The 25,806-nt window shown below is 33.2% G+C and overlaps 1 pseudogene; it reads left to right on the top strand.

The window, feature by feature from the left end:
- The first annotated feature begins 4,078 nt into the window (after positions 1-4,078).
- LOC122119042 lies at positions 4,079-4,175 on the top strand (annotated as a pseudogene).
- Positions 4,176-25,806: the final 21,631 nt, after the last annotated feature.

Below are 25,806 nucleotides of genomic sequence, written 5' to 3'. Positions count from 1 at the left end.
TTAACTGTTTTTGATGGTAAAAGTGGGGTTAGGATTGGTGAATTCGTGGTTTTAATAAAGGAATTTCAAAAGAGTTTTAAAATTATAACAGGTAAATTTTTATTTGTTAAAACTTTTAACAACTTAGCCTATTATGAAAATTTAAAATTGCCTGGGAAAATAGGATTTCATGCAAAGTAATCCATGGAGACTTAGCTGAGAGGGAGCAATGTGGGTGATGATGGCTCATTTTCACACTAAACAATCAAACCTCAGAAACCTTGCTATAAATCCTGTAGGTTTCCTTGAGAATTGTCCTTACCCAGGAAATATCTTCTTACTGTGTGAAACAAGATTGTAGTGGAATTTAAATTCAAAGTTCTTAAAAAAATGACATCAAAATTTGTGAATTGACTTTAATTACCAAACAGTAATTCTCTGAAAACTATAATTTGGTTCCAAATATTTAGGGAGAAAATGCCCTCAACAATGAAAGAAGGTATTGGGTTTACACTTTTCTGTTTGTAATACTTTACACAATGTCTTTGCACGTGAAACACTGAACCACAGAAAAAAAATATGATTCGATACTTTAAACCAATGATTTCACATTTCTTAGTAGCGCACAAAATATAATATCCTCATTAACATGAGATAGTGAAGACTTCTCTTATTACATAAGCCAAAAAGTTTTGGGATCAGAAAAGAATTGAGCAAATAGAAAAGGCAAGAAAACGCGTTCTTAGAAGCCCTAGCTAAGCATATTGGTTTCATGAATGGAGGGAGTGATTTTACAGAGCCTATTTAGCTCACTACAATGCAGAACAGATTGAATGAAGACATGAAAATAAATTCCACATCCAAATAAAAGAGTTTTGAAAGGAAAAACATGAAGATGTAGTGTGGGTAGAGCCAGTTAGATCTGGTTGTGTCATCTAGAGAAGTAGTTGAAGCACACTTCCTGCTCATAGAGACGTGACCCACAGCCATGTCTGACTAGCTTGCCAGCTATGAGCTGTCCATGCTCACTACAAGCCCCTTAAAAGTCTTAGAATGTATTCCTAACTACCAGTTTTATAAGTGGCTTTTTGCAGTGGTTTGTGATTATTTTATTTTATATGGGATAATATTTTCTACTACCTATACGTTTTGGAAAAGAAGAAAACTAAAATTTACTACTGTAGAGGTATATGATAGAAATAGAAGACAGATTTTATGTTTGTCAAATCTCTGATGAGTACCCATATTAAAGACTTAAAGTCATATTTCTTACTATGTTAGACAGATAGGGAAAACATAAAACACCATATGATAAGGCAACTATTTGTGACTTTTAAAATGTACTTATTATGTCATGAAATTTACTTTATTAGCTAATGTTTTGGATTGAAATATGGAGGCTGATCTATTTAACAAATTTTTGAAGTCACCTAATGAAAAACACAAATGGTTTGGGGGGGGGGTAATATTTCTACACTTTAATGAATGATTGAACCTGTTTGGCATTAGTGCTGAGTAAATAAATCAACTCTATTTTAACTTGCTCCCTACACTTGAAAAACTACTAACGTCACTAAATATCATCTACTTGTAAAGTGTCATTTGGCAAATGTGATTTTAAAAAGTTTATTTGAAAAGGAACATATTTTCAGGAGATGAAATGTAGGTAATCATTTGTTTGACAATGACAAAATTTCTATACTACAGAACCAAGTTTTACGGAATACCAGTGTTTTTTTTTTTTTTTTTTTTTTTTTTTCAAATTGTACAACAGAATTTTATCTATGTTTTCATTTTGAAATATTTACTGCCATCAAAGTACTTGACAGGTCTATTATCTCACAATTATTCTTTTTTTTTTTTTTTTTTAATTTAATTTTATTTTATTTGTGAACATACTGTACAGAGGAGTTACAGTTACATGGGCAGGATAATGTGTACATTTCTTACCAAGCATTGCAGCCTCCTCCTTTGTTTATCCTTCACATCCCTTCCCAGCCTCCCCCCTCCCCCCCTAATCCCAATCCTTCTCCTTCCTCCCTCCCCCCAGCCCCCCCCCCCCCACCAACATTGTAAAGTTCGTTTTGGACATGACAACTTGTACTTCTCATTGTTGCAACAGGTCCACCTGTATCCTTAAACAACTGGTTTTTCCCCATCTCCTCCACAAGTTATACTGACATCAAATATAGTGAAAGCAAGGGTTATACTGTGGGGGAGGGACATTTGTTAGGAAATGGAAAAACTTGGAAACACGGAATACCAGTGTTTTGAAGCACTAAGGATCTTCTCAATTAATGTTTTTCTGAATTATATTTGACCTCTATGTCAAGTATTCCTAGCATTTGTAGACCAATTATGGATCTATTGTTCCAGGAACTCTTTTTTGGCCTGCTGATGCTGGTCTGAAATCATTAATCATTAGGAGAGGGGTATTACACATAATCTCGTGACATTTGTGGTCCTGTTCAATCATATGGGATGGTCATCTGAAAATTGAAAGTTTGTACTACTGTACTTTCACATTTTGTGATTTCATCTTGCATTTTAAGTTGCCTTTCATTTCCCAATTACTTACTGCTAATTCCTCCATTTCAAGGAATTGGGGCCCTGAAATATAGGAAATGAGAATTTGAGATGAGTCTTCAATTACTTTCTGTTGGCATGTTGCATGGGCCTAGGTAAGAACTCTAGCCCTAGTTATCTGATGATGCAGATAACTGGGACCTGGGATCCTAGGACCCATGGATCCTGTGGAAGAATAATACCTTTTATACATCATATCAGCAAAATTTGAGTATAATCAGTAGGAATACTTCAGAAATATGGAAAAAAAAACAGTTTGGGACCAGCAAGTTAAAACAATAAACAGAGCAGCAGAGTAAAATCCCTTATAGATTAGAGGAAAACAACATTGGTTTTTTACCATGTGAATTCAGAAGACCAAGAACACTTAGAAGGTATCACAAGTTTATACTGAAAACATTTCATTGATACTTTTTGTATTCTATTATATATTCTAATCCTGATTATTTATATTCCAATCTATTTATTGGAATAAATATAAATTGATTTGTCAAATTATCAATTAATTCTAATAAGATTCACTGTGTGACATATAAAATCAGCACATATAAATATAAAACATATAATTATATATAATGTAAGAAAATGTTTTGCATTGTTCTGTTGTGGTAAGTGTATCAAAGGCAACTGTTTTAAAGTATTATTCCATTACCTCTACCTCAGTGTTTGGTAGAATTAGAGCTAAAGCTTTACCATTCAGAGATATACAGCCTAGAGGCAAGAGGAAACACTGTGATTAAAACATTACCAATTTAAGGCCTAATAACGAGGAGAAACATATGTACTTCTCCTGGAGCTATGGAATATATTTGGTGATAGAAAATCAATGGTGTAAGTTCCTGCCTGATTGGATGGTAGACATGCCAAGACATTAGGTAATCATACATATGAACATTTTTTCCCGTTCTTGGCTTTAGCTACTTTTGAAATGAAAAGGTGTAATAAACAATTATATTTTGAAAAAAAACCTTCTGTCTGAACAGTTCTGTCTGAACTGTTCGTCTCTCTATGATCCCTTGTAACTAAGATTAGTTTTGCTCCAATAAGTCATTCTATGCTGACAGGGTAAGATATTCTGGTTGGTCTGTTCCTACATGGAGCAAGGGTAAAGGGTCAAGGACACATTTGTGCCAGTAAGACTTCATTTGGGAAATTTTAAGCTGGAGAAGTTTAGAAGTAGCTATTAAGCAAGGCTTACTTTGAATCCATTAGCTCCACAAAGCTAAATCAGTTAATTAATAAGTACTTGAAAAGTCATCACCTTTGAACCTAGCTATAAAGTATTACCAAATTTCAAATGAAAAAGACTTAAAATAGTCATAGAAAAAAATTGCAAATGTGAGCAATCAAACAAGCAATATAAGTTTTTTTCCACCATAAACAGAATTTTACAGAAAATAAGATAAATGGCAATTTTGGGAACAATAAGGTTTCCTTGTTACAAATAGGCAACCAAGGATATACGCCTGTCTTAAAATTGCATCATTAATTACTTAAATTTACAGGATACTACTTGGTTCAGCATCACGTCTACCTGAATTACAATACAAAGATTTACATGGCTCTTGCACAAGGATGATATGAAAATTTGGGAAGTATTGAATATTTTTCATTCTTCAGATGCAAGAATGAAAAGCAGTTATTAAAATGTTGATTACAAATATACAAGTGTAATAATACATGTAATTCATAGAAACAAAAGTTAGTTTGACATCATTCAATCTTCACCTTTTTAAAAAGGCCTTTACATAGCATAACTTTTATAAAACTTTTGAAATAACATAACATTGTCATTTTATCCCAAAGAAATAAAATTATATAAGGACCTAGGAATTAAAGGAATCTTAAACTGTTTCTATATCGAATGCAATCTGAAAGGACACATTTATTAATGAATCTATATATTATAAAACAATTTAGAATTCAAAGTATTATATCTAGGAGAGAATGAAATAGATTATGGTCATTATACAAACAGAATACTAAATATTTTAAAATATACTTTTTTAAGACAAGCACCAGAAATATCTTTAGTTTCTGCACTACTCATTTCAACAGATCAGTTAAAATTATTTCTTATTAAAAAATCACAAACTCTACAGAAATCATTATAGATGTATACAAACAACTCAAGTATATTTTGACATCAAAGTCAGGCAATTCATTTGGAAGAATATCATGGAATCCAAGAATTTTTAAAGTAAGATATTGCTGTTGCTTTGTATTGTGAAAATATTTTGTATGGACACATAGGATGGACTGGAAATTTTGAAATTTAAGAAACTTAACCAAACCATTAGGACTGAGGAGAACAATTTGTACAGCTTTCCAAAACTTCAAAGAGGTAGTGATACATATTTATCCTTTTGGCAATATCAAATGCAGTTTCTTCCAAGTTGTGCTTCAGGCCTGGTTTGATATAATGATTCACCATAAAGAGATCCAGCGTATCTTTGCTATATCTATTCCCAGCAGCAAGATGCAAGGGGGTCAAGAGGCCTTTAGTTTGGCCATTGGTATCTGCATCATGATGAAATAAAGAAGCCACTCTGGTATTATTCCATGTATAAGTACTGTGCATGGGTGTCCAGCCATTCACAGTTATTACATGAATATCTGCCTTGAGCCACCAACTCATGGACAATGTCTAAGTTTCCACTGTAGGCTTCTCGATGTAGAGGGGTATACTCATTGTCATCCCTAGTATTCACATGAGTGGCCTTTTGGAAAGTAGTCTCTGCACTGTAGTAAGGCGATTATTTTCATCAGACCAAAACGAAATTTACCTGGATCCTATTCCATTTTTTTCTTGCAATTGTTACCATTTCTCACTTTTTCATCTTGTTCCTCAACTTCATCAGAATTGCCTAACCAGAGAATTTGAGTGCCAGTGAGAATGAGCTGTCCATGTATTTCCCCAATAGTTCACATTGGATGAACTGGTCAGAAATATCCGGTGAATTTTCTTCATCTGTTTTTTCCACTATTATTTATTTTCTCTTTTTTCATTTTTACTATTCTAAATTATTCTAACTGGAGAGTAGGGAATTGGTAGAGAGCAGAGGAAGATTTTCCTCCGTATTCAAAGGTACAGACTGAAAATGAGGACCAGTGGTGTATTCATGTGCAGCTTATTCTAGGAATGAGAAAATAGGAAATAATGCCTTCAATGTAAATGAATTGGGAAATGGCAGAGCAGAAAGTGAAATGATGCAACCAAAAATATAAAAGCAAAATAAATTAGGATAATTATGGAGCAATCATATTACCTATGAGAACCATGAAAGGGAGAGAGGAAGAGAGAGACAGATGTGCAATGATCAAGCTCACCACAAAATCCATCCCTCTGATCAAAGTATAGAGCAAATAATTTTATTTTTTTAAAGAGATGGAAATAGAATTTAATGTCAGATATTTCCATTGTTTTTAATTATATTTTATTATCTTAAATACTTATACCATGGAATTTCCATTCAATAAATCAGGTTTTTTAAGTATAATGGACCTTTATATAACTTTTCCACAGCCTTCCAAACCTCACCCCACTTTAATTTTTCTAGTTTCATACTATCTGCATTGAATATTATACCTTCACTCTCTTCCTCCATAACTCTTTTTATTCCTTCATTTGACTTCCACTCACATCTTCCAAGTGATATTTTGCTGGTATTCATTTTGTTGGATTAAAGTTCAATTTCATAAGAAATTGCACCTTTGAAATACTCCTCTGGAAATAGCATGCTTTGGTTAATATTTTTGTGTAAACTTGTATAAATTTCTAGCTTCCAAATATGAGACAGAACATGGGTCCTTTGTGTGTCTGGCTCTGACTTAGTTCACTTAATATATTTTTATATCTCTCCATTTCCTTGCAAATAATTTAACAGTCTTCAAAATGGATAGGTGCAATCCAATTGTGTATGTGTGCCATACTTTCTCCAACCATCACTCCGCCAAAGGGTATGTGGGCTTTTTCCGTAATTTGGCTACGGTGAATAGTGCAGCAGTGAACATGGTTGTGAAAGTGATTTTACTGTAACCTCTTGGAAGAATTCATCACTACCTTTGTGGGAGCAATCCTCTAGCCAGTTTTTCAGAATAAGAACATCCCTCCTTTCATCTTCATCAGAATGTATTGCAAGTGGTCAAAAGCACATTTCCACCTACAGGTCTCAATAAGCTAAAACCACACTGTGCCTATATGCTTTCAATATATTTTTTTCATATAATTTAGTGAGAACCTTCTATAAACTTTCCTAATGTGGGAATGAGGGACATGACAGAGTAAAAGTAAGAAATATGCAATTTAATTAGCTATGATCATATTTAAAATCATTTTCAGCTATAATTCATAGCCTCAAATAATATTATTTTAAACTTTATTGGATTACTTCATCAAATCCTTAAATTATAACAGGTGAGTTAAAAACAAAGGCAAAAAGTGTGGTTTGATTTTGACACTCATGTGTGAGGTTGCACACCATGGGCAAACAGATGGATTGGAATTAATAGCTCTTATCCATTTTGTTAATGTACAGATGGTTTTCCAAAACTGATTCTCGCAATTCATATTGCATTTAGCAACAAGAAACATGTGATAATTTCCTTTGTTTGCTCCTTATTAACTTTTATTTCCATTTTATTTTATACTGGATGATTTCATAAATCTACTGTAGATACAAAAATATGTTAAAATATTTCTATCCGTATGCATTGATATATACATACACACATATATTACACAAGTTATAATGATAATGTATAACTTCATTAACTGTACAATTTACTAAATTATTAATACTATCGACGGCTCATGCCTGTTGTCCTGGTTACTCGGGAAGCTGAGATCTGACGATCATGGTTTGAAGCCATCCTGGGCAAGAAAGTCCAGGAGCCTCTTATCACCAAACAACCAACAGAAAATCAGAATTGGAACTGTGGCTCAAAGTGGTAGAGTGGTATCCTTGAGAGAAAAATCTCAGGGACATCATCCAGGCTCTTAGTTCAAGAAGTACAATCTACCCAAATAAAAGCTATTTAATTTACACCTGTGTAAGTAAAGTATTTCTATCACCCAAATGCACAACCATGGCATTTGCAGGGTAACTGTTTTGTCTGAAGTACCATGAAACATTTTCACTTAAGTTGAAAGCATTGCAACATGGGTTCATTCTATCTTTCTCATGCATTTTTCCACTCAAATCTTACAATTATTCCAATTATTCAATATCATTGCTTTTTACTTTAATACCCAAATATTAGAGTTTGAATTGAGTGTCTTGTGTCCCCTAAATCAGTGTTCTTACCACTTTGTCTTGTCCCCAGCCCTAAATTATTCTGATTATTTTTCAGATACTTGTGTATGACCTTGGGCTCAGTCCACTTTATGTTATCCTTCCTGGAATTTAGAGTAACAGGTGCATGGCATTGTGTAAAGATCTTTCTTTCCAGTCTGGGCTTTAACCTCTATCCTCAAAAGAGTTGACTCAAATGTAGTGAGGATTTTCATAAACTTGTCATAGCTGATGTGTTTTTAAGTCTTTGCATTTCCTGCAGGTTCTTGAGTGCTGAATTAATTTGATTTCTTGGGTTGTTTTGTTTCATTTGAATGCATGTGTTGGGTTGTTCCTCACTTTCCCTTTTGTTTCTTTCAATCAAGTTCTTACCTAAAATGCTGAGAAACCAATTCTTCTTTTTCACGATAATCAAGGTGAACATGACTTATTCCAAAGAAATTTCAGTAATATTTAAACAACTTCCTATCTATGGATGGTATATATATGATAAATGCTGCAAAGGGTCTTTTTATTTTCACAGCAGTCTTTGTCATACACAGACAGATGATAAAATATATGAAGATAATAAAACTACAGATGCAAGCAAAGAGAAAAAAAACCTATTATTAATTGTTTGAAAGAGGCTTCAATTCTAGTGAAAGAAATACGTTGCTTGATGTAGGATTTCTCAAATTACATTGCTAGGATGAAGCTAAAAAATCATCTAATTCTACAGAATTGAGGGAGAAGAATCAAACTCCTGAATAGTTTACATTTGGGTCAAATAAATCATGTTTCCAAAAAGAGAGTTGACTTTAGAGAAACATGATGAATTGTAGGTAAGTAGGTGCTTAGCTGGTTTTGTTAATTTGTAAACTAATACAGGGAAATAGATTACTGCAAGGTAAAAAAAGAACTTCGCATTGCAATACTTATGTTTGTGTGTGTGTGTGTGTGTGTGTGTGTGTGTGTACACATGCACATGTATACACGCACGCGCATGTGCAAGTGCTCATTCATTCATCATCTCTATGCTTCTGTGACCTAGGATATTTGTTTACCACTTGAAACATTGTTCCACTTCTGTTTTTCTGGAGATAATCGCATTTATTTTCATGATTGGACTGGCTTTGAATAATGGTCTTCATATCTCAGCCTCCAGAGTAGCTAGCTAAGCTTATTCAGCCTCCAAGAAGCTAGTTAAAATTGGGCCTGTCCTCTATACTTCACTGCTCTTTTATTCTTGTCCTGAGGTGTTCACATGCGTAAGTCATATATATGTCTACTTGCTTTAAGAAATACTCTTACTGCTTGGTACCAGGGGCTCCCATCTGAACTCTTAACTACTTAGGAGGCTTGAGAACAGAAAGTTTAGTGGACTTCCTTCTCAATCTATAGCGGGGTGCATTGGATTATTTCCACCATCCTGCACTATCTATAGGTTAAGATTGGAAGGACTACAGAATCCAAGCCAGTCAAGGTAGGAAGCTAGACAAGTTAGTGTGCAACTCGTATGCCATTGATAATGGGAAGGCTAAAAAGACAGATCACGTGCATGTTCTTGTGGAAAGGGAACCTTTATCCTAAAATTAACCACTGATATGACAGCAGTCTAACAAAAACAATACCCCAACTTGAACACAATTTTCCACAACCAAAATAAGTATATACTTTAACGTCCAAAAATTTAGTACAATCTGCTCTTTGCTCTCATATCACCTTCATCTAATTATCATATGATGTGACAGGATAGTTTCTTCATTAAACTTATTATATATTTAAAAAGACCTAAAAAATTCTTTCTCACTTATTAAGTGCAAACAAATGGCAAATTGCCTCATTTCTTACATATTTGACTACCACTATAAATTCATCTTATGATTATTATTAATAGTAATATATTCTGATTTATTAATTTACTTTGTAACAGTTTTTAAACTTTTGGTTTCTCTGCTGAAATTGAAGTATTTAAATAGTATCATCAAATTATATTTGGGTTCTTAGGGCAGTTTTTCAAAAAGTTTTTAACCAATGGTTTCTAGTAATTCTGTTTTTTTTTTTGGGGGGGGGGTTCTGGTTGTGGGACCTGAACTCTGGGCCTGGGCTCTGTTCCTCAAGGCTGGTTCAAGGCTAACACTTGAACACTTGAGCCACAGCACCACTTCCAGCTTTTACTTTTCTGTTTATGTGATGCTGAGGAATCGAAGCCAGGGCCTCAAGCATGGAAAGCAAGATCTCTACCACTGAGCCACCTTCCTAGCTATCTACGAATTCTTAATTGGTATATTATTTAGTTTATTTTTAATTTCAATTTAATTTTATTGTAAAGGCAATGTACAGAGGGGATACAGTTACATAAATAAGGTAATGAGTACATTTATTATGGAAGGAGCATTGTTATCTCTTCCAATGATTTTTTTGCACAGTCAAAAAAAAATTACTGATGCTTTTCCTGTCGCTATTGACCAATGGGTACTGTTCTTTCTTTCTTCATGCATTTTTATTATAAAATTGATATAGATAGGGCTTACAGTTACTTAAGTCAACTAAAGAGTACACATCATTTTATTTTCTAAATTTCAAATTTTGAACTTAATTATTTTCTATTGTTTCTTTAGGGTAATTCTTTTTTCAGAGTTGTAGGATTAGTTAATTTAGTTTTGCATAATTTTAACACACGTAAATTATTCACACATATATTTTGCTTTCAAAATAGTTAACATGTGAATATTTAAAAATTATTTTCTTAAATTTTATATGGTTGGTGAATTTAAATAAATTTATTTTCTTATAGTTCTAAACGTATTTGTCCAGGTAACAAATACTGTATTTTCAAGAAGCATAGACTCTATTAAAAAAGGCTTCATTACATGTTCACTTTTTGGAAATATTTGTACTTGAATTAAAAAAAAAAAAACTTTCACCTGGGCATAGTGATTTGTGGTTTCCATTTTCTATCTATGATGGGAAGTGTAAATAGGGTTTGTAATTCGGGAGAGACTGAGAAACTATGAGACCTTATCATAACATTTCCAGAGTGGAATGATTAGAGATATAGCCATCCCAGGCAAGATATAGAGCGCCTGGTTATCATATTCTAAATCTTGAGTTAAAACACCAGTAACATCAATCTTTTGTCAAAATAAAAGGATACATGTTTCAAAATGTTTATTTAAAAATTGTTTGCAAATGTCTCATGTCTTTTATTTCTTAATTTTCAATTTACTTAATCTATAAGAATCCAAGTATCTTGTGAATATTTTATTTCTACTAAACTTTTAAATAGTATAAGCAATAATATGATTTCATATTTTATAATACTTTTACTGTTTGTGATATTTTCCTCTGTTTAATATAATAATAACAATATTCCAGATGTGTGTATCTGGTGTGTGTGTGTGTTTGTTTATGTGTTTTTGTGTGTGTGTGCTTTGTTTGTACTTTGTAATGCTTGGGAGATCACAAAATTGCTTCACATATGTTAGGCCAATGTTTTACCACTGAACTATACTGTCTAGTTATTATACAAGTTGTGTTTTAAGTTATGACTTTTAAATTTTCATTCCTAGTATGCCCTTTCAAAATTATATATGATAAAATGTGATCCATCTTCTATCCACGTTAGCAATTGTTATTGTCATATTTTCTCTTATTTCTTTGGAAATTAATTATATTCCTATTACAACTTTTTTTACATTGTAACAGCTCTATAAAATGCCTTATTTTCTATTTTATTTTTTCCATATTATCTGACTTTCAATCCAAACTATAAGGTGGATTAAAAAGGAACTTGATTCAGGACACTTTATTTTTCTCCTTCTCTTCTCTGAAGTCTTTCTGTTTTTTGAAACAGTACCAATGACATACAGCTCCTATGTGGTCAACCATTGTTCCCCCCTCTCTCTTCTGCAGTACAGCTTAAGTCATTACCATTCAGCTTTATTATGCTATAATGTTATCTAAAACTTAACTCATTCCTAAATTAATTTTAGTTGCATTGATCAATCTCTAAAGACATTTTTCTATATATAATATCAGGAGTTTGTGTTTTCACAAGGTGAGAAATATGAGTGACTATCAAACATCTATATAACTCTGGAGAATATTGGTCTACTTGCTCAATAATGTCGTATGTAAATTCAAGGAATACAGGTCAGTCAGAACCAAATTGTAAAATGGTGTAGCTTGAGCATTCATACTAGCTTTGAATCATATTACCATTTTTAGTAAGATAACATAATTTTACTATAAGAGCAGAGGCATAGAAGGTAACAGATTTTTCAAAAATAAATTCTTAGTTTTATGGTCCACAGATTTTGAAAAGGATGCTATGACATTATGAAATAAAAACAGAATCTTAAATGGTTGTATTGGCACTATTGTCTCTCTAGATTTAAAGAATGTTCTGAGACTACTACCTCAATCCTTTGATTGTTTGTTTGTATGTTGATCATGGGGTTTGAACTCTGGGTTTGGGCGCTGATCATGTGCTCTTCAGCTCAAGTTTAGTACTCTACCGCTTGAGCAACAGCAAAACTTCCTGTTTTCTAGTGGTTTGTTGGTGATAAGGGTCTCATGGACTTTCGTGCCTGGGCTGGCTTTAAACCACAGTCCTCAGATCTCAGCCTCCTGAGTAGCTAGCATTACAGGTGTGAGCCACTGGCACCTGGCCTACCTCAAACCTTATAAAGAATGATTATCAAACTAAATGTGAGATGTAAAAACCTATAAAACATAAATGTAAAAATTCATGACATTGGATCAGTAAAGGTTTCTAAAAATTTGACATGGAAAACATTAGTGGCTAAAGAGAAGCAAGAACTGGATTATATCAAGTGATAACCTTTCATAATTCAAAGGACACTATAACAGAAATGAAACCATAACCAACAGATAGAGGGCACATATTTGTCAATGCTACAATGTTAATGCTACAATGATTCTTAAACTTAAGTATTTTTATGTCTTCTAATTGTATATAAATTTTTTTCCTGAATAGGATATTTCTTTAAATAACATATGCAAATTAATAGTCAATAGGAGGAGCATATGAAATAAGCTCCTCTTTAGTGTCTAAGAAATAATAAAGAGAAAACTCACTAGTATGATCATAATATAAAAAGAAGACGCAAAATATAGTAATGCATTTGTGGAGAAATTGTATACTTCTCATAGTGATCGATTTGTATAATACTGCAATCATTTAAGCAAACAAGTTTTCAAGTCTTCAAAAGGTGAAAGAGAATTGTATAGGATCCAGGCATTACACTTCTATGAAAGTATTAAGCAGAAGTAAAAACCTTTTTTGGACAGAGAATGTAGTTAATTGACAGTGAACTTGAATAGCATGTGTGAGACCCTGGAAATGATCCCCCAAAACAAGTTTTGAAAAGACACACTATAGAGGATGTATGCTGGGCAAATTCTTGTAACTGAATTTTAAATCTATTTCAATGTCTGTTCTAAAATTTACAGCATTTCTATTTTTGAAGAAATGCAAGTTTGTGAAAATTAAGCTTTGAAAACCTATGAAGGTATAATTCATTTCCAAAGCACTAAAATGTATACAATAAAAGGAGATAATATATTGTAAGTGAATTGCATGTCAGGAAAAAAAAACTTGTTAAAACTTCTTCACACAAAATTCAGAATTGCTAAAAACATGGTTTTGGTGCTGGATAAAAACTCTTTGTAAACCTCTGCATTTAAAACAAAGATGTGATTTCTGTTTATTTTGAGGGTATTTTGTCCGTTTGAATTTATACAGAGATAACTCAATCCAAAAGTATATGTGATAACTGGAATACCTAGGAATTATGCATCGCTTCTAAGTAATTTTTTTATTATTTTTAATTTCTATTGTGAAAATATTGTGCAGAGGGGTTTTTACAATTACATGGGAACATAATGAGTACATTTCTTATCAAGCATTGTAGCCTCCTCCTTTGTTTCCCCTTCCCATCCCTTTCTATCCTTCCCCGCCCTCCCACCCAATCCTCCCCGCTACCCCCACCACCAAAGTTGTAAAGTTCATTTTTCGACATAACGACTTCTACATCTCATTGTTGCAATGGGTCCACCAGTATCCCTATTTTTTCCCATGGTTTCCCTTATTTTCAATATCTAGTATATGTCTGAGTCAAGCAGAAAAGTTCAGATAAGGTGATGTTACGGAAATGAACCCTAAGATATGTATTCAAATGTTTTTTTTTCTTTCATGCGATTGTTTCTAACACATTTATAAGATTGTTTCTTTGTTGCTTTGTATGTCCCTCCCCCACAGTATAACCCCTGCTTTCACTGTATTTGATGTCAGTATAATTTGTGGAGGGGAAGGAGAAAAACTTCTTAGTAACTGACAAACTTTTCTGGAAGAAAATTTTAGCTAATGACAGTAGACACTAATCTATGCATCTGCATTTTATGGAAGTCATATGTTACTTGCTCAATCCAATTGCTTATCTCTACTTTGCTAGGAAAAAACGTATTCTCAAGATAAGAGCCAAAAGCAGTGAAAACAACAAAATACACAATCATGTTGATATATTTGTGAAAGTAACAAATGAAATAAAACAATTCCACTTAAGGGACTCCAATATTAGTGTATGTGAAGATGTTCCTGAATGTCAATATCCATTAAATTTTTGGAATTTTAATTTCTACTAACATATGAAAACTAGAGCAAGAAAACAAATATAGACTTAGAGTGAACCAGCCTTGAAATCATTTTCATAATTGTTTTGAAATTACAAAAAAATTGATGCTACTTTGCTTTGGAAATCATTTAAAAATATTTATCCTTTATGATAATTCAAATAGCAAGCAAGAGTAATTTTATGTAATCATTATAAATATCATTTTATTACTATTGTAAAATAGAATAAAAATAGACAGTCTCAATATATGACCTACCTATCATTATTCTTAACTTCTAATCATTACCTAAATATCTTAAACAATCTAAATAGTCATGTCTTTAATATAGACGTAAGTATTCTATACTATTTTACTTAACATTTCCCAGGGGTATGTATTCATATTTCTAAGAAATGTTCACAGCCGTTAAAAGATGCTTTTGTGAAATTAATGTGATATTTTGTTATTGTGGGTGTTGTTTTTAGTGGTTAATTGGAGATAAGAATGTAACAAGTACTTTTCTGTCTGGGCTAGTTTCGAAAACAATTCTAAGATCTCAGCACCCAGAATAGCTCTTATTATAAGGGTGAGTTACCGGCACTTGGTTTCATGAAGTTTTTTGTTTTTTTACTTATATTTTAAGATGCTTGTTTCACTATAATGTATATCATTCTACACATAAATTTAGATATATGTATATATTTCTGAGGACAAATAATCCCCGAAAATGTAATATTCTACACATAACATTTATATATACATATATATATATATACATATATATATATTATATATATATATAGAACACACACACACACACACACACACACACACACACACACACACACACATATATATAGAAGAAAGACTCCCTCTAAAACTTTTATTCTACAATTTTTGACCTTTTTCATTTCAAAGAAATACAGTCTATTTTTCTAAAAATTTCCTAGAATAAAATAACTAATATTTCAATATAAAGTTGAGTTTTTTACTTTCAAGGGAATTTTAGATATACACATGCTATTGTAGTAACATTTACAGTATATTACTTGAAAAGGTTCTGCCCAAACTCTTAAGTATTTGATTGTAGTTAGGGAGAGATAGTAAGTTAATTCATACTGATTAGGAATTTGCAATGCTTCCAAAAATCTATTCCATAATTTGTTATAAGCACATAGTCAAAGCTAACTGACATGTTTTAGTTTTTTATTTGTTCAGAATTTCAATATGGATGCATGCACAGTGGAAACATTAAAATTATTAATCAAAAGCAAATAATAATAAAATCATAGAAACATATCCGACGTTCAATAATTAGTACTTATGATGCTAATAATAATTTGGATGGAGAGGATGATGACCACAGTTTAGCCTGATAATGACGATGTTGTGATTGAAAAGAAAAAAAAAACTTAGACATCTTTGAAGCTGGATTTCCCACATTGAATGCATAGTTATAAACAGGGTTGGATTACATAAATTAAGAATAACAGGAGGAGGGCTGGGAATGTGGCTCAGTGTCAGACTGCTGGCTTTGCCTACATGAGGCTCTGGGTTTGATTCCTTAGCACCACATAAGCAGAAAAAGCAGGAAGTGGCACTGTGGCTCAAGTGTTTGAGTGCATTGAGCTGAAGAGCTAAGGAACAGTGCCAGGCCCAGAGTCCAGGCCCCATGACGAACCAAAACTAAAAAACCAACAGAATAACAAGAGGAGAGTTTGAATATCAAGAAATACAATCACATAAACTGGTAGAGAGTAAAAACCCCAATGTTATTCCAGCAGTCTTTGTAAGGTATACTCACTGTTCTTGGCGGTATTATTTTCTTATAAATAAAATCATTTATTTCCACATTTGGATGGACTAAGATGTAGGTTTTAACTTTGTGTGGTTAGTTCAAATAACCTTCTCATATACATACCATTCAATAACCAATGTTTTCCAATGATATATTAAGAGTATGTTCTTCATTACAGCTGTAAATACATGACACAATTTACATAATACTACTTACATATCTGCAGTTACCATAAAAGGACACAAGCTATCGAGCCAGGAGTTAAAATTTATTTTTATTTCTGCATGAAACTATTTCTGACTTTATACCAACAAACAGAATTTGACACTTTCCTTATTTGAAAGCTAAGTTAGAAAATGTAAGGATTCTTCACTTTTCTTTTTCCTTGCTCTAGAATTCAACAAATATATTCTTCAATATTTCTGGTAGATTACATCCATTTAAAGATGAGAAATGTAAGACCACCAGTCAATGTTGTGAGTAAATAAAGATACTAGAATTTTTGTCTGAGTTCTTCACTCTGTGTGCTTACAAAGAGAGTCATTGGGTGATGGACAGGAACAATATGAAAAGACTATGGGGAGAAATGCATACTTTGTAAACAGTTGTTATTGGACTGAGTGACTGGTGATGAGTATTTGCAATAGGCTGATATCAACAGAATAAAAAGGAGTACATAGAAATTACATTAGTGACAGAAACTGAGAAAATCTTGATCATTCATCTTATCTAATGGATCGAGGTAGGGTAAGAGTAAATCAAAAGTTTTCTACATCTCTGTCTCCTAACTGTGTTAGTTACATTCTTGGTGATAAGGACTACACGTGGAAAAGATGGATTTAGAGGAAAAAAACTCACTGATAGTTCTAAGGTTTATGTTAAAGAGATGCAAAGATACGTCTGTTTGGACATCATCAAAATATTCACGACCATGAATATGAAAAATAATAATAAAATCAGGGACATTATTAAAGGGAAGAGGAAAAGGAAAGTTATGACGAAGTGTGAACAATGTGAGTACCAGTGTGGACAAGATTGGAGGAAAGCGATAAATAAGGAAACAAAAAAGTAATAAACACAGGTTTACAGAAGAAAGGGAAGGAAAGAATTTTCAGGAAGATATTGAACGAAATCTACTATTTGGATTTGAAAAGTAAAAGGACATAGACAAGTTCAATAAGAACAGTGTTTTGGTGAAAGTCATATTGATAAAATGTTGAGATGTGAATGTGAATACATAAAATTCTGGATCCATTAATTTAACAGATACTATTGATTCTAAATGTTGGGAACAAATGCTTAAATCCTGACCTTAGAAATGTTATACAGATATAAATATCATGAACATTTCTTAGTGATATTCTGTGAATATTTTTGAAAACTTTATTTAGCCAGGAGGTTATAGATTGAACTACAGCACAAACAAGACTAATTTGTCCTACAGTTCCAATTAGTGACCCACCTATCCATATCAGTTTGGGATTTTATTGAAAAATATTTAGATATGTTTGGGTATCTTATCAGTGTACTCATTATAAATATGGGACAAGTAAAACCAAGTATTAGGTTGAACATACAGCTTTACTGATGTGACTGAAGACTCCTGGAATTGATTCCTCTTTAGAACAGAAAATGCCTCAATAGCTATTGACACATCATAACTTCCATATACACTATTGAAATCTAATTCTTGTTAGGTATATCTCCATGCTGTGTGAACAAACCTGACACAAATTCTTATATGTAGGAAAATGTTCTTATAAACTTCAAGCTTTTATTGAATGGAAAAGTTCAGACATTACTCTCACCACTATGATTAAATGACTAAAAAGATAAGATATTTTGATTTAATGTCTTTCTTTCATTTTCTCATACACATTGTCAAGGAGTGAAAGATTCTGATTTAACAATAATACAATCTTGACTTGTATTAACACAACATCTAGGATCTCATGTTAATTTGGATACTTACTAATTAGCTCCAAATTTTATGGATATTTATATTTCTCCTGGGTAAACCAATGAACTCCAGGAAAATGTCCCTAAGGAGCCTTTCAATTCTAATACCACTGTTTGTCTCAAAATGCTTTAAATTCTACATCCTTTAATGTGGGCATAAGGTTATATTGTGGCACTTTTCTTCTCAGAGAGTTAGTATTACCCTATTGCTTACCATGGACAAAATACCTTCATACATAGACTGGGCGTGTACAAATAAGAAGTGGTAGTTGAACAATGTTCTGAGCATTTTGTATAGATGAAATGGAAATAGAGCAACTATGAACTCAAAAGGCATATGCAAAGAAGACAAAGGCACAAAGTAGAATGTGCCAAGAAAACCTGAATTATAATTTCAAATAATGATTTCAGGTGCTTGTGTGTGTTCATAGTATAGGTTCAGACAATATTAGTTGGATATCTTGGGTGGAAAACTACTTTAAACTATTCTGGGCTAATTGTACAAGTAGAAGCCCCTACCTCTGACTCTAATCACTCACAACATCATCAACTTAGGGACAATTTTCCAAGTACCAAGTAAGAAAAAAGGGCTGATCACAATTACTGTTCAAGTTGAAGCAATTGCAATCACATAACTTTTCTTATAAGTGTTCATTTATTTTGGAGCATTAACTAGGGAAAAGCCAAGTAAATATTTTGCATGTACCTAAATTAAGTGGGACATATTGTATTGGTCTCTCTTTAACTTGGAAGTTAAAGATTATGTCTATTTATTCTCTAACTTGGGACAATGATCTGCTATCAGTTATTTTCTTCTCTTACTCTTCTTTTGCCCTTCCACTTACATAATTATTATTTAAAGAGACATAATTGAGCTTGCATTTCTAAATTCTTCAAAATTATCTGAACTACTTCATACTTCTGGCAGCCTCCTATATCTTTCTCAAGGGAAATATTTTGTCACTACCACTTTAGTCCTACATGATATTGGATATCTTCCTGCCTAATTCAGTGCAAGATATACATTAGACTCATCCTATATCTCAACACTTGTACCACCATAAAATACTATCTTACTTAGAAATCATGATATTATTATATCTGGTGAGGTGGAATCTGTCATTTTTAAATGGCCTTAAGTGATATTTACATGCAATCATGTTTTAAATGAATATGTCACTCAGTAGATGAACGAATTGACAAAATGTAGTTTGTATATATACGGAGCAATTCTATGCTTCCTATTCATAAGGAAATGGAAAGACTTGGAAAAATCCTACGAAGAAAAATAAGCAAGACACAAAGAAACAGATTCCATGGTTTCCCTCATTTGTAATAACTAGGAAATAGTTATTAATAATAATAATTAATAATAAATAGGAAATAGTCCTAGCAGATGAGTAGAATGGCTCAATAGCTAGGTATAAATGACCATATAAAATGATGCTGAGCAAAATAACCTCCTAGATATGGAAAGAGAGGTTTTTCTTTATGGATTTTTTTTTAATATACTATGTGATTTCTTTTTTCTTTTGTGTTTTCCCCTATGGTTTGTCCACTGTTGTATTTGATTTCAGTATCCTGTGTATTGTATATACATTTATCTTCATTTGGCAAAGGAAGCAGAACAATAAAATGGCGAGACAAAGGACAAAAGGTAAACCAATGCAATAGCCATACTCACAGGACAAACTATTGGAAATTTACGTTACAAATTGTGAGGGGTATTGGGGTGAAGGAAAAGTGTGAGAAATATGAGGGAGTGGGTAAAAATTTTGACATGTTATGTATTCCATACCTTACAAAATTCAATACAAAATTAAGTTAAAAATGAGCTACATAAAATATAATTTCACTGTATTGGTATAGTAAATATTATTCATGTGTATTACCTTTTTTTAAAATGAACATTTTGGCTGCTAACTTGAATTAGCTCTTTCTTTATCAGAGAGACATCAACTGGAATGCTATCAAACTATACAATATTTTCAGAATATACTTCCCATTGTTTTGAAAAAAACATTATTTTAGTATTGTCACATACTAAAACAGAAAACAGTTCAATTCTATGGAAACTCCTAACTGAAAACTGACTAATTGTTAAGAGGACAGAATATATCTGTTCCTCAACATTCCTAAAACTACTAACTACTCATTTTCAAATACTGAACATGCTATACCAGAGACATTCAAAATAGTACCTGTTTGCATTTTATTTAATTCTGCAATAGGTGCAGTTTTCAATGAGGCATTCCATATTTAAAGCCAACAAAAAATAGACACGTTCTTGTAGAGGATAAAACTATGAAGTATCTATAATAATTAATTCTTTTTTTTTTTTTCGTCAGTCATGGGGCTTGAACTCTGGGCTTGGGCGCTCTCCCTGTGCTCTGCAGCCAAGGTGAGCACTCTACCTCTTGAGCCACAGTGCCACTTCCAATAAATAATTCCGTAAGAGTAAACATTTGTTCATCAGAGTAAGCTATTATTTCTATAACAATCATTCCTAAGTTTTTATGCCGTAAAGTCATCCTAGCCTAACAATTTCCAACTTGTAAGGTGTGCCTTAAAATTCCCTAAATTCACATCATGACTACTTTAACACTATTGTGAAACAATACTACACTTCTGCTAATGTGATGCCCTTCCTATTGTGGAAAGAATACTACACTAAACTTTCCTATATCATTTTCCCCGCAGTGGTTTTCTTGAGATCAGAACACTTGCAAATATTATTTATTTTTATTTATTTTATTATATACATAATCTATCATAGATATTCAAGAGATCTGTACACCTTAATATTAAGATTAGAAGATTATTATTGAAATCCCACCAGGCAAGAAATTTCCTTGGATTCTTATCTCCAATAAACTCATAAGGAAAAGCCAGACCCAAGTGGCACTGAGGTTCAAGTGTTAGAGCAATAGCTTTGAGCAAAACAGGCTCAGGGACAGTGCCCCAGCCCAGAGGTTAAGCCCTAGGACAAACCAAAAAAACAAAAAATAAAAACAAACCTCAAACGTAGCATTTTTCTCATTGTATACAGAGGTACATAATTAAGGAAATTTCTTCCTGTGATATGTATAGGTAGAAAAAAAAAGATGTCACCCAATTACTCTTCATACCATGTTACACCAAAGTCTCAAAAGATTGCTGTTTCTATATTTATAAATTAATATAATCAATTTGTTGTCTATTTGTCTAGATTATTCACATTATCATTTTACACATGAACTGTTGGAATTATCTACCAACTAATTTCTTATTATACCTCACTTGAAAAACTACTCTAGTCAATTAGAATGCCAGAATCATTTGTGAATTTGTAAATTAAATCTTCTACTTGAAAATAATTTTGTAGTATCCTATAGAATATTAAATTACAAACAAAAAAATATCTATTTTAAATCGAAATTCTAATTTAGCCAGGTCTACAAAGTCCTACATTGAATGAACTTTCCTATTTCTCCAGGCTTAAACTTTTGTAATCCTTCAACATTTCTTTGGAATCTAACATAATGATGCTTACTTTTTCAAATTTTTGGTTCGGAGTCATGAGCTCTTTTGCATCTAGAAATGATCTGTAATTAAGACAACATTTAAAACACAACTGAGGATTATATATGAGTTGCATTTCTATAGGAAACTTGACTTCTCAAAACATAATGACAAAATTAGCCCAAATTTCCAACTCTGTATTCCTTTCTTGTTTATTTTTATTCCTTTCTTGGTTGGTTTTATTGAGAAAAAAATTATTTTCTGCTAGTTCACCAGAGTTTCTGATCAGCTCAAGAAACTTGGGAGTGGAGTCCATAGAGTCCATTAAATACAAGATCATGTCATCTTCATGTTTATTTTTTCTTCTCTTTTTCTTTTTTTAAATTTATTATTTTTTCTTGTGAAAATACTGTACAGAAGGGTTAAAATACCTGGGCAAGATAATGAGTACATTTCCTGTCAAGCATTGTAGCCTTCTACTTTGTTTCCCCTATCCATCCCTTCCCATCTACCTCCCTTGTCCCGACCCAATCCTCCTCCCCCCACCAAAGTTGTAAATTTCGATTTCAACATAATGACTTGTACATCTTATTGTTGCAATGGGTCCACCTGTATCCATAGTTAAACGATTGGTTTTTGCCATTCCCTTCCAGAAATTATACCGACATCGAATTCAGTTAAAGCAGTGGTTATACCATGAGGGAGGGACATATAAAGCAACAAGAAATAATCTTATAAATGTGTTAGAAACAATCCCATGGAAGAAAAAAATTTGAATGCATATCTTAGCTTTCATTTCCCTAACATCAACTTATCTGACCTATTCTGATTGACTCAGACATATTCTAGTTACTGCAAATAAGGGAGACCATGGTACCTATATTTCCTTGGGTCTGGCTTACTTCACTTAATATAATTTTTTCCAAGTCTTTCTATTTCCTAACAAATGGGGGCAATGTCATTCTTTCTGATGGAGGCATAGAATTCTGTTGTGTATATATAGTACATTTTCTTGATCCATTCATCTACTGAAGGGCATCAGGGTTGGTTCCATATCTTAACTATGGTAAATAATGATGTAATAAACATAGTCGACCTGGAAGCTTTAGTTTGGTCTTGTTTGTGAACATTTGGGTAAATGCCAGAATGTGGGATTGATGGGTCATAGGGGAGCTCTATGTGGAGTCTTTTGAGGAACCTTCATATTGCTTTCCAAAGTGGTTGAACAAGTTTACACTGCCACCAATAGTGCAGTAAGGTTCCCTTCTGTCCACATCCCCTCCATCGTCTGTTGTTATTAGAGTTCTTGATTATAGCCATTCTAACTGGATGAGGTGGTATCTCAATGCTGTTTTGATTTGCATTTCTTTCATTACTAAAGAGCATTTCTACATGTGTTTATTGCTCATCCTTCATTCCTCTTCAGAGAAATTTCTCATTTTTAGGCCACTTATTTATTGGGCAGTTGTTTCTTTGAAGATTTGTTGTTGGGGGATTTAATTTTTTGATTTCCAGGTATATTTTAGATATGAGACCCTTGTCCATTGTATGGCTAGTGAAGATGTTCTCTCAATCTGTGGGCTTTCTAGTGATCTTGCTAGCTATGTCCTTTGCCATGCAGAAGCTTTGCAATTGCATGCAATCCCATTTGTCCCATTTGTCTTTGACATTTTTGTGTTTCTGGATCTCTGTTAAGAAAATTTTGGACTGTGCCAAGAAGACCTAGAGTTTCTGCTATTCCATCCTGTAATATTTTCAGTGTCTGCTTTGACTCTAAGGTCTTTGATCCATTTGGAGTTGATTCTGGTGCAGGGTGATAAAAAAAAGATCTAGCTTTAGTTTTCTACAAGTAGTTAACCAATTTTGCCAGCACCATTTACTGAAGAGGCTGTCTTTCTTCCATTCTATTTTTTTAGCTCCCTTATTGAAAATTAGATGCCTATGGGACTGTAGGTTCATTTCTGGGTTTTTAATTCTATTCCATTGGTCATCTTGTATATTTTACTTCATTTTTCCCTGTTTGGATTTCCTTTAAGTTTGCATCTTGTCTTATTATCCCAGCTAGCATTCTTATACTAAGTTCAAGAGGAGTGGAGAGAGCAGACATCCTTATCTCTTTCCTGAATTTATGAGAAATGACTTTAACTTTTCACCATTAAGTTTAATGCTCGCTGTAGGTTCGTCATTCCTTAGCCAAAACAACAGCACTGGAGCAATATCCAAATTTCAAACTAAAGCGAAAAGCCATAGTAATAAGAACATCTTGGTACTGGCACAAGAACAGTCCTGAGGACCAATGGAATAGGACAGAAGACTCAGAAAAGAACCAAGTGACCTATAGCCATTTAATCTTTGACAAAGGAGCTGAAAGATAGAACGGAAGAAAGACAGCCTTTTCAGTAAATGGTGTTGGTAAAATTGGTTAAACACCTGTGGAAAACTAAAGCTAGATCCACATATATATATCAGCCTGGATGAGAATCAAGTCCAAATGGATCAAAGACCTCAAAATAAAAGCAGACACCGTGAAAACATTACATGAATGATAAGAGAAACTCTAGGGCTCTTTAGCACAGGCCAAAATGTTCTTAATAGAGAACCAGAAACAAAACAAATCAAAGAAACATTGGAGAAATGGGATTGCATGAAACAGCAGAGCTTCTGCAATGTAAAGCTCATAGATAGCAAGATCGATAGAAAGCCCACTTACAGGGAGAAGTTCTTCATGAGTCATAAAACAGACAAAGTCTTATATCTAAAATATACTTAGGACTCAAAATCATAAATCCCCCAACAACAAATCCTCAAAGGAACAACTTCCCAATAACTAAGTGGGCTGAAGACTTAAGGAGAGACTTCTTTGAAGATGAAATAAAAAATGTCCATTAGACACTTGAAGAAATACTCAACTTTTCTAGTCATAAAAGAAATGCAAATCAAAGAATTGAGATTTTACTTCACTCCAGTTAGAATGGCTATAATCAAGAAATGTAATAATGACAGATGCTGGTGGGGATGTGGCTAAAAGGGAACCCTACTGCATTATTGGTAGGAGTGTAAACTTGTTTAACCACTTTGGAAAGCAGTAAGGAATTTCTTCAAAAGACTCCTTGTAGAGCTTCCCAATGACCCAGCAACCCCACTTTTGGGCACTTACCCAAATGATCACAAAGCTACCAACACAACCATGTTTATTGCAGTATTATTCACCATAGCTATGATATGGAACTAACCCCGATGCAACTCAGCAGAAGAATGGATCAAGAAAATGTGGTACACACACACACACACACACACACACACACACACACACACACACACACTGGAATTCTATGCTTCCTTCAGAAAGAATGACATTGTTCCATATGTTAGCAAATGGAAAGTCTTGGCAAAAAATTATATTCAGTGAAGTAAGCCAGACCCAAAGAAACACAGGACCCATGGTTTACCTTGTTTTACCTTTGTTTGCAAGGATTAGAACATGACTAGGACAAGCTTATAATGCACTATGTGATTCTTTTGTAGGTTCATCCCGCCACGGTATACCCCTGTTTTCACTGTATTTGATTCAAGTGTTCTGGATCATATATATATATATATATATATATATATATATATATATATATATATGTAATTTGGAGAGTGGAAGGGATATAGCAGCATACTTAAATGGGGATGCAAGTTGACCCATTGTGACAACGAGATGTACAGGACACTGTGTCGAAAATGAATTTACAATGTCAGGCAGGGGTCGACGAGGGAGGAGTTGGAGATGTGGGGAGGGAAAACATGGCAGGGGAAAAACAAAGGAGGAGATAACAATGCTCTATAAGAAATGTACTCATTACCTGGTCCTGTAACTCTGAGTCCTCTGTACAGTATTTTTACGTTAAAGTATATATTAAAAAATCTCTACCTGGTGTAGATTTCCAGTACTGCCCTCGGAATTGCATTTTCAGCCTATTCTGGCTGTGGTTAGGTCCACCTACCCAATGGATCAGTATTCTTCAAGCCATCTTGGTCCTGAAGTGGGACTTGGATTATCCAGTGGTGGTTAGAACCAGGTCAAGG

This window comes from Dipodomys spectabilis, unplaced genomic scaffold (genome assembly GCF_019054845.1).
Source record: "Dipodomys spectabilis isolate Male_0828 unplaced genomic scaffold, ASM1905484v1 ptg000160l, whole genome shotgun sequence".
Lineage (NCBI taxonomy): Eukaryota > Metazoa > Chordata > Mammalia > Rodentia > Heteromyidae > Dipodomys > Dipodomys spectabilis.
This window is presented reverse-complemented; position numbering and strand designations above follow the sequence as displayed.